At 39.9% G+C, this 16,392-nt stretch overlaps 1 protein-coding gene across 8 annotated transcripts in view; it reads right to left on the reverse strand.

Annotated features, from left to right (window-relative positions):
- Nucleotides 1-13,170, reverse strand: part of ZFX (zinc finger protein X-linked) — a 55,142-nt gene extending 41,972 nt beyond the window's left edge. For 3 of the 8 annotated variants that reach the window (XM_081792820.1, XM_081792814.1, XM_081792815.1), the window contains exon 1: nt 12,487-13,016. The gene's annotated coding sequence lies outside the window, so the exon portion shown is untranslated. Of the gene's footprint in view, nt 1-10,338; nt 10,672-12,113; nt 12,447-12,486; nt 13,018-13,039 lie in introns of those variants that run through there. The other 5 variants (XM_081792821.1, XM_081792816.1, XM_081792823.1 and 2 more) reach the window with 5 other exon arrangements.
- Between the last annotated feature and the right edge of the window lie 3,222 nt (nt 13,171-16,392).

The raw sequence follows: 16,392 nt of genomic DNA on the forward strand, positions 1-16,392 counted from the left end.
TAATTATGAATCTCAAGTGAAGTGTTTGTAAATGTGATCCATCTTGTAAAAAATATGTATGCGCTCACTCATGCACATGCACCTTGACAAAGCATGGTTAGTCTAGAATTCAAAGACAGAGCCAAATAATGGCCTGAATTAACAAGTTAAAAAAGGAAAAACCTAATTTTCTCAACAGATGCCAAAAAGTTGAAATTCAACATCCATTTCTGTTGTTGTTATTTTGTTTTTGGTAGTATTCTCTCCAGGTTTCGACAGGGTAGAAATAATTTTAAACAATGAGTTAGGATGCCTCCTTTTTTTGTCCCTTTTTCATTTCCCATACTCTGAGAACATCTATTTTTTTTATTTAAGGCTATTCAGTCAAATTGGAATAGAAAAACATTTTAACAGTTAAAAAATACAATAGGAATGAAATACAAATACATGCTACAACATGGATGATCCCTGGAAAGAATATGCTAAGTCAAAGAGGCCAAACACAAAAAAAACACATAATAAATGTCAAGAATAGGCAAATACATAAAAATGGAAAGTAGATTAGTGGCTGTCAGGGGTTGGGGGTGGGGGTAGTGATTGCTAATGTACACAAAGTTTCTTTTGGGGGTGATAAAACGTCCTAAAATTAGTGATGATTTCACACCTTTGAATTTAATAAAAACCACCCAACTGTACATTTTTAAAGGGTGAATCTTATAACAATTTTATAAATTATAAACCACAAAGGAGTATATGCAAATCTTAAACTAGTTCATGTTACATGTGTTTTTGGATAAGAGAATGATGTATCAATTTATACAAAAAGGCATGGATTAAAACTAAGGTAGAACACTAAAAGTATTTCTTCTAAAGTCAATTAAGACAAGGATACCCATTATCACTCTTATTAAGATTATATGGGAACTTATAACCAATATGATTAGGTAAGATAATAAAATGCAAAATATAATTATTATTTGAAAGAATTAGACTTATTTATACATGATCTATCTAGGAAATCCAAAAGAATCAACTGAAAAATTACTATCAGTATGATTTCATAAACTGTGCTGGTACAAAATTAATATACTTGAAGACAAAAGCTTTTAAATCCCATTGATAAAAATACTTGAAAACTCTAACTGGGGTTAAAAAACACAAATAGGGGCGCCTGGGTGGCTCAGTCTGTTAAGCGTCTGACTCTTGGTTTCCTCTCAGGTCATGATCTTGTGGTTCATGGCTTCGAGCCCGACAGCAGGCTCTGCACTGACAGTGCGAAGCCTGCTTAGGATTCTCTCCCTCTCTCTCTCTGCCCCTCCCCCACTCACACTCACTCTCTCAAAAAAAATAAAGAAGATGTTTCCATTTAAAAAAACACAGATGGGGTGCCTGGGTGGCTCAGTCGGTTAAGTGTCCGACTTCGGCTCAGGTCATGATCTCGCAGGTTATGAGTTCGAGCCCCGCGTCGGGCTCTGTGCTGACAGCTCAGAGCCTGGAGCCTGCTTCAGATTCTGTGTCTCCCTCTCTCTCCTTTCCTTCCCCACTCACACTCTGTCTCTCTCTCTCTCAAAAATAAACATTAAAAAATTTTAAAAAATAAAATAAAATAAAAAATAAATTAAAAAACACAGATATATAAAGAAACCAATCTTGCTCTTCAAATCTACAACTACATTGTCAGCTAATCTTTGACAGAACAGGAAAGGATATCCAATGGGAAAAAGATAGTCTTTTCAACAAATGGTGTTGAGAAAACTGGACAGCAACATCCAGAAGAATGAAACAGGACCACTTTCTTATGCCAAACCCAAAAAGAAATGCAAAATAGATAAAAGACCTAAATGTGAGACCTGAAATCACAAAAATCCTAAAGGACAACACAGGCAGTAGTACCTCTCTGACATGGGCCACAGCAACTTCTTTCTAGATATATCTTCTGAGGCAAGAGAAACAAAAGCAAAATTAAACTGTAGAGACTTCATCAAAATAAAAAGTTCTACACGGCAAAGGAAACAATCAGCAAAGCTAAAAGGCAACCCATGGAATGGGAGAAGATATCTGCAAGTGACATACTTAATAAAGGATTAGTATCCATAATATATAAAAAACTTATACAACTCAACACCCAAAAAACAAATAACCCAATTTAAAAATGAGTAGAAGACATGAAGACACTTTTCCAAAGATGACCCACAGATAGCCAACAGACCCATGAAAAGATGCTCAACATCATTCATCACCAGGAAAATACAAATCAACACCACAATGAGATAGCACCTCACACCTGTCAGAATGGCTAAAATCAGTAACACAAGAAACAACAGGTACTGGTGACAACGTGGAGAAAGGGGAACCCTTCTGCACTGTTGGTGGGAATGCAAACTGGTATAGCCACTCTGGAAAACAGTATGGAGGTTCCTCAAAAAGTTAAAAACAGAACTACCCTATGATCCAGCAATCACATTCGTGAGTACTTACCCGAATACAAAAATACTAATTCAAAGGGATACATGTATTCCCATGTTTACAGCAGCATTATCTACAATAACCAAATTATGCAAACAGCTCAAGTGTCCACTGACTGATGAATAAAGATGTGGTGAATATATATACAAGGGAATATTACTAAGTCATAAAAAAGAATGAAATCTTGACATTCGCAATGACATGAACAGAGCTAGAGAGTATATGCTGAGCAAAATAAGTCAGAGAAAGACAAATACCATATGATTTCATTCATATTTAAGAATTTAAGAAATGAAACAAATGGGGGGGTGGTGAGGCAAACAAGAAACAGACTCTTAACTATTCGACCAAACTAATGATTACCAAAGGGAAGGTGGGTGGAGGGGTGGGTTAAATAGGTGATTGGGGATTAAGGAGCACACTTGTTGTGATAAGCACTAGGTGTTGTATGGATTTGTATGGAAAATTACTGTATTATACACCTGAAATACTATATTCTATTATTTAACCAACCGGAATTTAAATAAAAACTTTTAAAAAATCTTGCTTTTCAGTATGATGAGTCAATAGTATCAATTTTCCCTTAATTAACCTCTACATTCAATCCAAATCCCAATACACTTCTGTTGTAAATCAGGTGACCTTATATATGTAGGTCTACTTTCAGACTACTCTATTCCACTGATCAATCTAGCTTTGTGCCCACTGTTTTAATCACTATAACTTTATAATAAACTTCGATATATAGTAGGGTAAGTCTTCCAACTTTTTATTCAAGATTGTCTTTGCTATCCCTGGCCCTTAACATTTCCATATAAATTTGAGAACTGGTATATCCAAAAAGAAAAAAAAAAAAAAAAAGTCCTGTTGGTATTTTGATTGGAATTCCATCAAATCTCTACATATCATAACTGATGTCTTTATATAATATTGACACTTCTCATCCATAAACTCTGTTATTTCCCATTATTTTAATTCTTCATTAAGTTCTTAGTAAGGCATTTTACTAAAGATCTTAGTATGTTTTTATTTATAGTATTATTTATTTACTTTTGAGACAAAGAGAGAACACGAACAGGGGAGAGGCAGAGAGATACAGCAAGACAGAGAATCCCAACCAGGAGATCGACGGCACAGAGCCCAACGTGGGGCTCAAACTCACAAACCGTGAGATCACAACCTGAGCCGAAACCAAGAGTTAGACGCTTAACAGACTGAGCCACCCAGGTAGCCCAGTATGTTTTTATTTAAATTCCAGTTAACATACAGTGCAGTGTTAGTTTCAGGTGCACGATACAGTGATTCAACACTTCCATACAACACATGCTACTTCACCACAAGTGCACTCCTTAATCCCCATCATCTATTTAACCCATCCCCTCAGGTAACTATCAGTTTGTTCTCTACAGTTTAGAGTCTGTTTCTTGGTTTGCCTCTCTTTCTCTCTTTCCCCTTTGCTTATTTGTTTTGTTTCTTAAATTCCACTTATGAGTTAGATCATATGGTATCTGTCTTTGACGGACTTATTTCACTTAGCATAATACTCTCTAGCTCCATCCATGTCGTTGCAAATGGCAAGATTTCATTCTCTTTTTTTACAGCTGAGTGATAGGTACTGGCTTTTAAATTTGATTTTCAAATTGTTTATTGTTAGTATAGACAAATACAATTAATTTTTGCATATCGATCAATGCTCCCCAATTATAATGCAGTAAAATCAGAAATGTCCCACGATAAAACAGGGGAAAAAAGAATCCCATAAATTTGAAAACAAAGTTCTAAAAAATTCAGTGGGCAATAAGAAAATTATGAAAATCACAATATATTTAGAATTAAATAATAAAAATTAATTCACGTCAAAATCACAGCATCTGGTTATAGTTCAGAGGGAAATTTATAGTCTTAAAGGCATATAAGAGCACAGATTAAATATTAATGAGCTAAATCTTCAACTTAAAAATTTAAGATATCAGAATAAATGCAAATAAAATAGAGTGAAAGAAATATTAATCATATTGGCAGGAAGAGCAAGGATCAATAAAAGAACTATTTGGAAAGCCTTAATAATACAATCAAGTTACTGGTAGTACTGATCAGAAAGAAAAGAAATAAATGAAATTAATATTTTAAAGTCATTAGAGAAGCCTATATTTTATACCAATATATTGGAAAATGTGTATTTTTCTGGAATATTGTTCATTTTGTATAAATAAACAAAAAAAAGAAAAGCCAAAGTGACTTACCACCATGAAAGTATTACTATATTAAAAACCAAATCAGAAAAGACAAAGGTTTCACACATGAATTCTAACTTTCAAGAAACATAGTATCTCTATTAAATACAACTTGTTTCAAAAAAATAATTCATCTTATCAAGTTAGCATAACCTTGTTATCAAAACAAAACAAAGACTACATCAAAAAAGACAGGTACATGGCAATGACAAAGGGATGCCAATATCCAGGGAATCCAAAGACAGTTTAAAACAGGAAATCCATTAATGCAATTTATCACACCGATAGATGCGGCAAAGGCACTAAAAAAATCAACTCCTGTTCGTGACGAAAACTCTGAAATGATAAGAAGATAAACTAATAAATAATAACTAGCCCGTCCAAAAACAAATCAATACGGTATGGTATTTGATGATAAAATATTAGAAGCACTCCATTAAAGTACCTAGACAAGGATGCCTGCTACCAATGCTTCCATTCAACACTGTGCTAAAAGCATCAGTCAATGCAGTTCCAAGAAAAATAAAAAAAAGAGACACGAGGCAGAAAAGTCATGGAAAAGAAGAAACAAAACCTTCATTATTCACATACAACTACTTAGAAAATATAAAAGAATTAGAAACTATCATTACTCACACATTTCAGTGAATCTAAAGATACTACCAACAAGAAGTTGCATCCTTGTTTTACATACAAAAAAAAAAAAACCCTGACAAACTGATGCCGTACTTTGTTATTTAGAATGTTCAATTTAGATTGAGGCCATTCTTTTAGACTTAGACATATTTTATCAGATCCTGCACATACATAGAAAAGTAGAAGCAAAAAGAAATTGGTAGGGTATTCCTAAAACTTCACATTCAGGGTCCTACCATGGATTGCTCTTCTACTCAAAGCCAGTCAGTCTTTCTCAACAATAACGCCCTCTGTCAAAAAAGCGTTGGTGATACAGCACTTCTTAAAATGCTCCATTATTATCTATAGGATATTCTTTCCAGTCAGACATCCATTTCGCCATTTATTCTGCCTTCAGTTGTACTGTCTGGCATGAAATAACACCACAGGGTACACGCTCATTTAAGTGGGGACAAAATGAAGAGTCCTGACCAAGTATGTGCACGTGTAGGCAATAACAACTGCATCGGACGACTGCTCGAACAAGAGTGTTTATATGGTGATCTACATCTACTAAAAACCTATTTTGATTTCAGAAATGCTAAAATGTAGAGGGGAAAAGGGCATCTCATAATCTATAAAACATAGTAAGAGAGAAGATCAGCAAGGTTACATGATCAATACATTTAAGTCTGCAGTGTTCGCTATGCATTAGCAGTAACTAAATAAAAATATTAATTAGTAACAAAATCCTATTCACAATAAGAACTGTGTAGTATCTAGCAAAAAAAAAAAATCAAAAGTTGTGCAAGAGTTTTATGAAAATCACCAGACCATGCTCAGATTCAAATCATCCCATTTCCACTACTTAGCATATATGTATCTATACATTTACTCTATAAATTTGATGGAACTACAAAAATCCAATAGTTTTTCACAGACATTGACAAACGGACCCAAAAATAAACAAAGGAAAGAGCTTTAAAATTTCTGAAGAAAAAGAACCTATTATAAAGAAAAAAGAAAAAAAGATTTAGTTATAAAGCTATCATTATTAAATCAGAGTGGCAGAGTCAAACAGACCAATGAAACCAGAAGAGACAAACGAAAAACGGATGTGTCTACATGAGACTACAATAAATCTCAGGAGTTTCATTACGAATCAGGGGACAGAAAGGCTCAACGAATCCATATTAAAAAGATAAAATTAGATTCCTACATCACACAATAGAGAAAAAAAATTCCAGAAGAATTAATGACCTAAATCTGAAAAGCACAGCATGGGTATGACTTCAGGGTAAGGGAACAATTTCTTACAGATACAAAAAACATAAGCCATAAACGAAAAAAAACCTGAGAAGACTACCTTCACCTTAGGAAGTCCTACACAAACAAGCTAAAAAAAAGCCACAGACTAGGAAATGGTATTTTCAGGATGTATAATTACAAATCATTAGTATTCAAAGAGGAAAAAGACTATCCATCAACCGATGAGAAAAAGGAAACAATCCAATAGAAAAATGGACCAAAGGTACGCACAAGCAAGTCACAGAATATTCAAATGCCCGATAAATACGGGGGGCAAAAAGCTCAGCCTCGATAGTAATCTAAGAAATGCAAAATGAAAACAGCAACGAGACACAATTTATACTCAACAGATTGGAAAAACTTGCAAAGGCTAATCTTTTGGCAGTAGTCTGGAGAAATACAGGCTCACATGCAGCTGGTGGGAGTGTCAGATGGAACACAATTTGATGATTAGGCAATTCCCAGTAAAGTTGACAAACGCACACTTTTGAATGTAGCAATTCTACATCTATAATCTCCAGAGAGAAGAACCCTGTATAAGGATGCTCACAGCAGCAACGTTTGAAACTGTACAAAACTACAAACGACATAAAGGTCCCTCCGTAAGAATAGATAAATAAAGCACAGTGTATTTATACATTGAAATATATGAACCAGACTGGTAGCTTTCAAACTTCTTGGTCTCAGGACCCTTTTTACACTCTTAAAAAATGAGGACCCCAAAGAGGTTTCCTTTATGTGGGTTCTAGCTATAGATATTTACATTAGAGATTAAATCTGAAATTTAAAAAATATTTATGAATTCATAAAAAATAACAAGCCAACGGTATATAAACATAACATTTAAAAATAGCTGTTTTTCAAAACCAAAAAATTAGTGAAGAGTAGCATTATTTTACATTTCTGCAAAGCTCTTTAAAATAGGCTTAATAGAGAACAGCTGGATTCCCATAACTGCTTCTGTGTTCAACCTATTATGACATCATGTGTCGTGCAGCCTCTGTACAGCACTTGTGCGGTGCACACAAGAACGCAGCCAGAACAATCTCAAGGATCCCTGGGAATTCCTACAGCACACTTTGAGAACTGCTGAACTAGATCCACGTACAAAATGGATAAACCTCAAAAACGGTGTTAAGTGAAAAAAAATCCATGAAATGACACACACAGTATGATACCATTTATGTAAAGTTAAAACACAAAAAGCTATACCTGATACTGGGTTTGGTACATATATATCGGGACAATCGTTACTTCTGGCAAAGAAAAGACAGGAATGGGATGGACACTCTTTAAACGGATCTGTGAGATTTTCTTTCTTCAAACAAACAAAAAAGTTATGAAGCAAATATGTAATAAAATATTTAAGATCTGTTAAATCTGAGTGACACTTGCTTTTCAGTAGTTCTGAAATTTTTCACAATTTAAAATTTTTAAATATATTTTTTTAAATCCTAATGGCTGTATATCCACTCCCCAGCTAGTTTTCCTTAAGTGTTTACACTTTAATAAATGTTACAAGATACCTGGATTTTTATAAAAAAGTTGTTTGGAAAAATAATCTGACAGGAATAAGAATAGACTGGCCATATTAACCGAACAGTTAAGGAGCGGGGGTTACCCAGCTCATGTGGTGTGCCTTAATATGTATACTCCTTGTGGTCAAGGGACACATGGACTAGATGCTTTAATACTTGAAAACTAATCAACTACAAAGTTTTCTGCACCCAATAACCGAGATAATTGTTTTTAGAGGCAATGACCATGTGCCAGGTACTGCTGGAGGAGAAGAATAAAAGAGAACCTATCTCTACATTCAGAGTTTAGGGAAAAAATGACAAAAATATAAACACACAGTTAAAATATAATAGCGTTAAGTAAATTTAATGCTAAATTAAAGATGTCCACACTGCTATATGAGCTAGAGAAGAATGAGCCGGGAGAAACGACAGTGCAATTAACAAAAAGCAAGCTAGACAGCAAGACTTGTTTGAAGGACTCTGGGCTAAGAAAAAGAAAGAAACAGAAGATTTTCTATAAACAGTCTAGACATCTACAATATACCAGATAAATCTGGTTTCAGCCACGTTGAGACAATAACATACCTGGGTAGGAGATGGTCAGCAGGCAACTGGAAATGCTAGATGAGAAACACGGTAAAGAACACTGAAAACAGGGGCGAAGATTCAAGAAAAAGGACAGAGGATCGACCTTGAGGGAAATCCCAAAACAGAACACAGAGAGAGCACAGACAGAGAATTTCTGAAACAAAGAACACTTTTATTTGATACACCCGATGACATGCTGTGTAAGTTTCTCAATTTCGGAAATAGTGGATTTAGGAATAAGTGCGATGAATAGAAATAAAAGCAATGGCGAAAGGAACAAGAAGACAAGCGAGGTTTTTTAACATGAGCAAACCTAGGAATGTTTCTAAGGAGAGGGAAAGGCACCAGCAGAGTTAGAGGGCAATGATGCAAGCGAGCAGCAGAATCACGGACAGAGCCCCGAGGACAGGCCTGAAGGAGGCCAATTCTTCCTGCAGCGAAAGAATGCGAGGAAAGCCTAGGTAGAGACAAGAGGAAGAGCATGCAGTGGAAAGGAAGGAAACTCAGATGCTTAGATCAGACTGTTGTCTATCTTTCTGGTTTAAGTCAGAGATTAGATAATCTCTGCAGAGGCTGAGGGGTTTCAGGACGAGTTGAAGAGTTTAAGAATAAAAAAAGTCTTGAATCGCCAGTGTGCACAAACACAAATAACACAAGTCGTCAGTGACAACTACGATCCCAGATGGGGTTAAAGAGGAAGCATTTACAAAGAGCAACGTTGACAGAATTTTTTTTGTAATGCTCTGCGGGCACGTTTTTAAAAAAGGAACCTTGTACCTATCTGAAATATACACATAAATTAAAGACTAACACCTCATTTACCCAAAATGGTTGGGTAATAAGGTATTACACCAGTTTTCCAGATCAAGGTCTACCCTTTTAGGCAAAAACATTTTCTATTTAATAGTTTCCAATAGAAATCCTTCTGAACTACGTTATTATCTGTCTTTTTAACCATGCAACTTGAATCTCCTTAATCTTAACCATCCACTCATGCTGTCCTGGAACACCTACTGCTGCTGTACTGTGTGCGCAGCTACACAATTTTCTCTTTTTTAGAGCTCTTCCACGTCTTTCCCAGCTGTCCAGACATAAAGCAACCAATTCTTCTTCTAAGTTTATGTTTATCCTTACCACCTCAACAACCGCAGCCCACTTGCTTAGCAACTTGCTTCTTGTTGGCCTCCTACAACGCACTGTTTCTCCAACTTTTCTAAACCATGGCCCCTTATGATAAACACGAGAATCTTCAGTTCCCTCCCGTCCTCTCACGGAGCATCACTGCTATGACCTCTTGCAGTCCAGGAAAAACAAAAAACTGAAATAACTTTCTAGTGAATACTTATGCTACCTACAGATTTATATCATAAAATTCTAGGAAACACATTCCGCACGTGTGCATCTAGGACAGTCAGATATTAATCAAAACATGAGAAGGCTTGGCTTAGCAAACAGTCCAAGTCCCATATCCAACAAAAGGGTAGTTACTCTCACCAAGGGGAAGAACAGGGGTTGCAAAAGGCCATCTGAAGGCTGCTGCCTTTTTAGTAATCTTTCCTCTAACCTAACTTTTCAAACCGACTTCTTAAAAAAATTACCATGAGAATACTTACAGGTTCATTGCTAACCTTCGTCAAGAAACCCAGAGCACTAGTGCTGCAATTCTCAACCCCGGTATGTGAAAAGTTAGAAACCTCTCACTCTTGTTTACTACAGAAATTGTAACTCAGAGCAAGAAGTTATTTGGAGCCAGAAGTGAGGACAGAAAAGAGGAGCAGCTGTTTAGTACAAACGGATCAGTTAAAAAGTAGCAAAACTGGCTGGCTTAACTTCTGAAGTCCGGATAATCATTCAGGCAGTGAGAACAATGATCCACTTGCTACTCTCATTATTTCCCAACCTGGAAAACTTTTCCTAGTCCAGTGGAGCCGCTAAGTGAACACAAAGCCCAGCTCAGGTGTGTCACCACCCTACCTGAGGGCTTTCCTGCCTCCCCTGTCATATAAGCCCCTCCACCTGGCAAGCAAGTCCTTCCACCTTTTCTAGCCGGGATTCCCACCACCCCCCCTACCTTCACCATCTACTCCTGCCAAAACTTCCCCCCTCCCCAAATTCTTGCTCTTTTGCGAAGAAACTTCACCCTTGAAATGCCCTTTCCCCACCCCCACCTGTGCCTAACAAAGTCCTACCCATCCTTAAGTAACCTCAAAACGTCACCTACTTGAGGAACCCTTTCCTCATGCTCTAAACGGAAACCCTGCCTTCCTCTGGAACCCCAGTAATCGGTTGCACCTTTTACGCCAGCACTTCAGTGCATTTCACCTCGTCCCATCCGCCTCTGAACAACGAACTTCTTGCAGCCACCGTCTGCATTACAAGAACCTTTCTAATCTTTCTTATCACTCAGCAGCACAGTGCATCACTAACACTGGGTTCTGAGTTTACGGGGGAGTTGTGCAGTATGCAATCAAACGCCCTTTAAGGGACGAGATGCCACTTAAAATTTTTCAAATTAAATAAACTAACACACAGGACAAGCACATGAACGATACTGCACCAAGAAAATTTTAAAAACCTGTGTCCTTCTTGCTCCTCAAAAAAAGTTCACACCAACAGATCACTAATTGCTTAGACGCCCCCTGTGAAGAAAGTGGTTTTCAAATAAGCGAGTTGCAAAGACTCCTTAAGAAACTTATTCCTCCGTTTTCGTGCTGTGCAATTTACACTCTTCCCCCTACTGGATAAAACAGTTGTGAGAACTCATTTCCTATCAAATTTTATCTTTATTCCTTTATTCAGATACTCGAGAAAACATTTGAGCGTTGGAAAACAACCGCATCGAGGGCACCATGATAGCCACGTATGACATGGCGTGAAAATAAAATGTCGTGGAGTTCCATTTGCCGTAGTGAGCCCAGATGCCTGAGCTGCCACCCGTCCCGACGGCCCCCCGGGTGGCTACAGGAGGAGAAAGGCGCGGGGCCAGGAACGCTGAGGGACGAGATGGCCGCCTGCGGCAGCTCGGTTAAAATGCAGCGGAAGCAGCAACCAGTCACGGGGCTGCGGCAGGCAGGGCAGCAAGGTGGCGCTGCCGCCGAGCGCCTAGAGCCTGAGCGCCCATCATGGCGGCAAGGGCAATGGCCGCTGTGGGGAGCGAGCACGCCCCCTCCGCGCGCACACGCTGCCGTGCCGGGCCTCGGGGGCCCGTCACCGGAGCCGCCGCCGCCGCCGCCGCCGCCCGCTCTCCGACACCCCCTCACGGGCTGTAGCGGAATTTTCTCTTCAGACGCCGCCTTCAAGATGGCGGCTCCCCCTCCCGACAACCCCCTCAATCGTCCCCTGCAGCAGGCGCCGAGCCGCCGCCATCTTGTCCCCCGTCCCTCCCCCCCTCGCCGATATTTACATAGCGAAAATCGGCCCGGCCGGCCTGCGGCCTTCACCTCACGCCTGCAGCCTTCGCCTCCTTGCCAGGCCTCGCCCCCGCGCGGTGCCCCAGGCAGGCCGCGGCGCCGACCCGACGCCCCTCCGCCGCCTCCCGGGCCACCGGGCGACCCTCCCCCAACCTCCGCCCGTTCACGGAGCGCGCCTCCGCCGCCGCTCGGGGCAGCCGGGCTCCTCCCCGGGCCTAACTGCGGCCTCCTCGGGGCCTGCTCGGCGCCACGCGCCGCACCGCCCGGCCTAGCGCGGAAGGGCGCCTCGCGGGCCGCCGACCAGGCCGGGACCAGGCCGCTGCGCGCGCGCTAGGCCCCACGGCCGCGGCGGCGCCCGGAACTCACCGGACGGGCGTGCGGGCGGTCGGCGACGGTGGCGGGTGCTGCAGGCCGGCCTTTCTCTGGAGCACTGGGCCGGGCTCCGGCTGGTGGGGCGGGCGGAGGGAGGGAGGAGGGGCCGAGCTCGGAGCTGACAAAAAGCGGCCCAGCTCCCCGGCACGGGCCCGCCGTCAGCACGTCACGTCACCGCCCGGGAGAGAGACCCAGGAAAATGCGGAAGGGTAGATAGGCCCCCTCCTCCGCCCGGTGTGTCCCCCTGGCGCCCCGGGTCGGCGCCGCTCACGCTCCGCGACAGGGGAGCCCAGTGGCCTCGCTGCGGCGGGGTCTCCGGCGGCCGGAGTCTCCGTGACAGCGCCCCCCTTCTTTCCACCTCCTCCGCGCTCCCGCCCGCCGCCGCTACACACGCGCCGCTGCCGCCGCCTCGGCCGTAAAGCCTGCGCGGGGCCGCGGTCCGCCGACCCCGCCGAGAGGCAGGCGGCCCGCACCCGACCCGGCCTAGCCGCCCCCCACCATCTCCCGCGGGCCTCGGCCGCCCCCCGGGCCCTCCCCGGGGACCTACCGCCTCTCCGCGCCCGTCTTGGCCGAGGCGCCTGCTCGAGTTGTTTGCAGGCCCTCAGACCCCCGCCCGCAGTAAATGTGTTTTCTTCATCCCTGTGGCTGGAGAAGATAAATTTAGCAACCCCCGCCGTCCCCTGCCTTCGCTTAAAAAAAAAAAAAAAAAACAACTCTTTGAAATAAAATGAAAATAGGCTTGCCAGTCTAAATGGGTGTGTGGGCACGAGGAGGGGGAGAAGGGTTATCTCCAGCTACTACCAAGCCGTCTATTTTTTTTTTTTTTAAACAAGCATTCAGTCAAAGGACCTAGCTGGTGTTATTAGTTTGCGGGAAAAAAGGATGAGGAAAAGGGTTACCTTTTGAAACTGGTTTCGCACATTGCAATGAACAGGAATTTTTAATGTATATTTTCTATATATCTGTATTTCAGAGTTTGGGAGCCTATGAAATGTAAGTCTTGTGTAATTGTTTCATAAATAATGAGTTTTCCACAGTCTTAATATAGAGAGGTAGTAGAATTGGGTATGGATATTTTTTACAAACTACTTAAGCGCTTAAAGTTTAAAAAGATTTAGGAGAAAAAGAAAACTATATATTTGATTAAACAAGGGTTTATCAACTCCAAGAATGTCTATTTTGTGTTTTCATTAGTTTAAATTTTTATGCTCTTTCCATTCTGAACTTGGGACCCAAACTATGTTTACAAGTTACTAGTTAAACGTTAAACAGTGTAATCCTTACGTTAATCCAGAATGTGACATGTTTTCTTCAGTTCACTAAATGTTCGACAAAGAGATTTTTAAACAATAAAGAACACAAAAGTTATCAAACAAATAGCATATTGGTGTGAAGCCTCTTTAAATACAGAGGCCATGTATTTTAGGTTCCTGTCATAACTTTCTAAAACTCCCACAATGCAAGTTGTCCATTCCCTCAGACATTTTACCATTATAAAATCCTTTCAAGAAGAAAAAAACAAAGGTATAATAACAATAAATCTCTTTGAGAACGTACTGGAAGGCAATTTTCCTCTCCAGGCTTTACCTTTGGTTTTTCTGAAGAGATAAAATATCCTTTCAAAAATGGTGAATGACAGCGTGTCTTCACCATTTATAGAAAATTGTATTAGGTTGTGATACAGACTGTATTCACAGAAAGGTAAATAAAACTAATATTTTTTCAAGTAAGAAAATGAGAAATATCTGTACACACTAATACAATTTCAAAAAAGGGTTGATAACCAGTGTTTAAGTACTTTCCAAGGGAGTCCATTAAATGCTATGGTATGTCAAGAATGGGGTCTCATCATCGTGAGAACAGCAGCATGAACACAAAAATCTAATGTCAGCATTCTTGTTAGTTCTTCCATAATCACCATCAAATGCTTCTAAGAACGCCAGTATAAAGCACTTCAGAAAGGAGTATCAAGGAGGGTAAATAAAAAAGAGGTTTCCTCCATTTAAAAGTCCAGAAGTAGTTTAGGTCTTCACACTTTTCAAGAGCCCTTTCAAACATAAGACACTGTTAACTTTGATGGGAAACAAGGAAAGACTGCCCTAGTTCTATTAATTATAGTAGATAAAACTTTACTGCAGTACAACAAATATTCTGTAGATGATTGTACAGATGAGCTCAACTCTTTTTGAGTTGTCAAAAAAGGGAAAGTAATTTGTACTTCAAATCCATTTATGGAAGGCCATAAAGATGTGTATGATAAAAATCATTTTCCTAGAAATACACTCAATATAAAACACTCATGATAAAGTGAAGGAGCAAAGAAGGTATAAGCAGCAGAGATCAGAAATTGTTCAATGTTATTATAACATACATAGTTTGTGGAAATGTTCACAATAAGACCCGCAGGACACCTAAGAGCACTGAAAGCATTTGGTAATCAAGCAGTGAGTGGTGAAGGACTTGACACCTTGCACTTGAATGACAGCCTATCTTGCACTGATACTTTTGTTCAATGTTTTGGTATTTGGGACCTATAGAATTCTGGACACAGGGAGTAAAAATACGTGGTGCTTGCCCTGGGGGAACTGCAAACAAGGAAGCTGTGTGTGGCAGAATAAAAACATTCTTAAGTGCTTTCATTTTCTCACTTAAATAAACACACAATAGAGGGAAATTTTATTTAGGTAGATGGAGAGCAGAATATTTCAAAGACGTATGCTGTGAATACAGAATAGATGGTTTCAATGCAGTCACATGGATTTTGGTTATGTGCTACAATTTATTTGTTCCTTCAGAGCTGTTAATGTATATCAGATAGTTAAAAGCATCTACTCAAGGTTTTGACAGTGTTTTAATAACTTAACTAAAATCCCTGACATGTTTATAGGTCCTGGAGCCAAAAATAATACAAGGCCTTTCAATCACTTTTCCCAAGAAAGATTAGTCGAAAAGAAGCCATTAAAAAAAAAGAAGAACAAGAAGAAAAGCTGTTGATTTTCACTCCACATCACTGACTGATAGAAATCCAAATAGGAAACAATAAATTATTGGCTTAGAAAATAGAGACCTTCTTGAATAAAGTTGTAGTAACTCATTATTTTATATCCCAAAGGTTGAAAAATATTTACTTTCCCCTAGAGAGGCCCTGGTTTTATTGAACCAAGCATGCCCTATAAAAATGAACCATTTATCTGATACTTGATACTTAAGTCATACTTATCTTAACATGAGCAAGTTGCATCACGTTGGAATTCAGCTGGCTATAATTAATGTCAAGTAAGAATTTTTAATCTGAGCCTTTAAGCCACACACCCTCTCCAAGGGAAATAATTTTAAAATAAACAGTGACTGACAATTAGGTGATTTTCAAACAGTATTTTTTTCACACAAGTCATTAGTTGAATAAGACATTGCTTAATTACTGAAAGTCACCAATAGCCAAATTCTCATGGATTATAAATCACAGAACACTGCAAACAAATTAGCTCCACTACAAAGGTGAAAATCAATATGTGAGGCCCAGAAACAATGACCCGTCTGGTGCCCAGACTGGAGCCTCGATATACAATTTTCCACTAAAGGAACCAAGGTTTCTGGGAGAAATGACTGATTCCTGGGCTGAATCAGAAAAGTACAAAGTGAACTAGGAATATCTCCTCATAACAGAAAGCAAGGAAAGAAAATGTCAGAGCTTACTAGGGGTGTGTCAAAAGGTCTCGGGGGGCCAATTTAAAGAGGCTCTAGTTGGCTAAAGATGAAAATATTTGAATGTCAAAATAATAACTGCTATAGGGGCACCTGGGTGGCTCAGTTGGTTAAGCATCCAAATCTTGGTTTCGGCTCAGGCCATGATCTCACGGTTTGTGAGTTCCAGCCCCATGTCGGGCTCTGTGCTGACAG

This window comes from Panthera onca, chromosome X, assembly GCF_046562875.1.
Source record: "Panthera onca isolate mPanOnc1 chromosome X, mPanOnc1 haplotype 2, whole genome shotgun sequence".
Lineage (NCBI taxonomy): Eukaryota > Metazoa > Chordata > Mammalia > Carnivora > Felidae > Panthera > Panthera onca.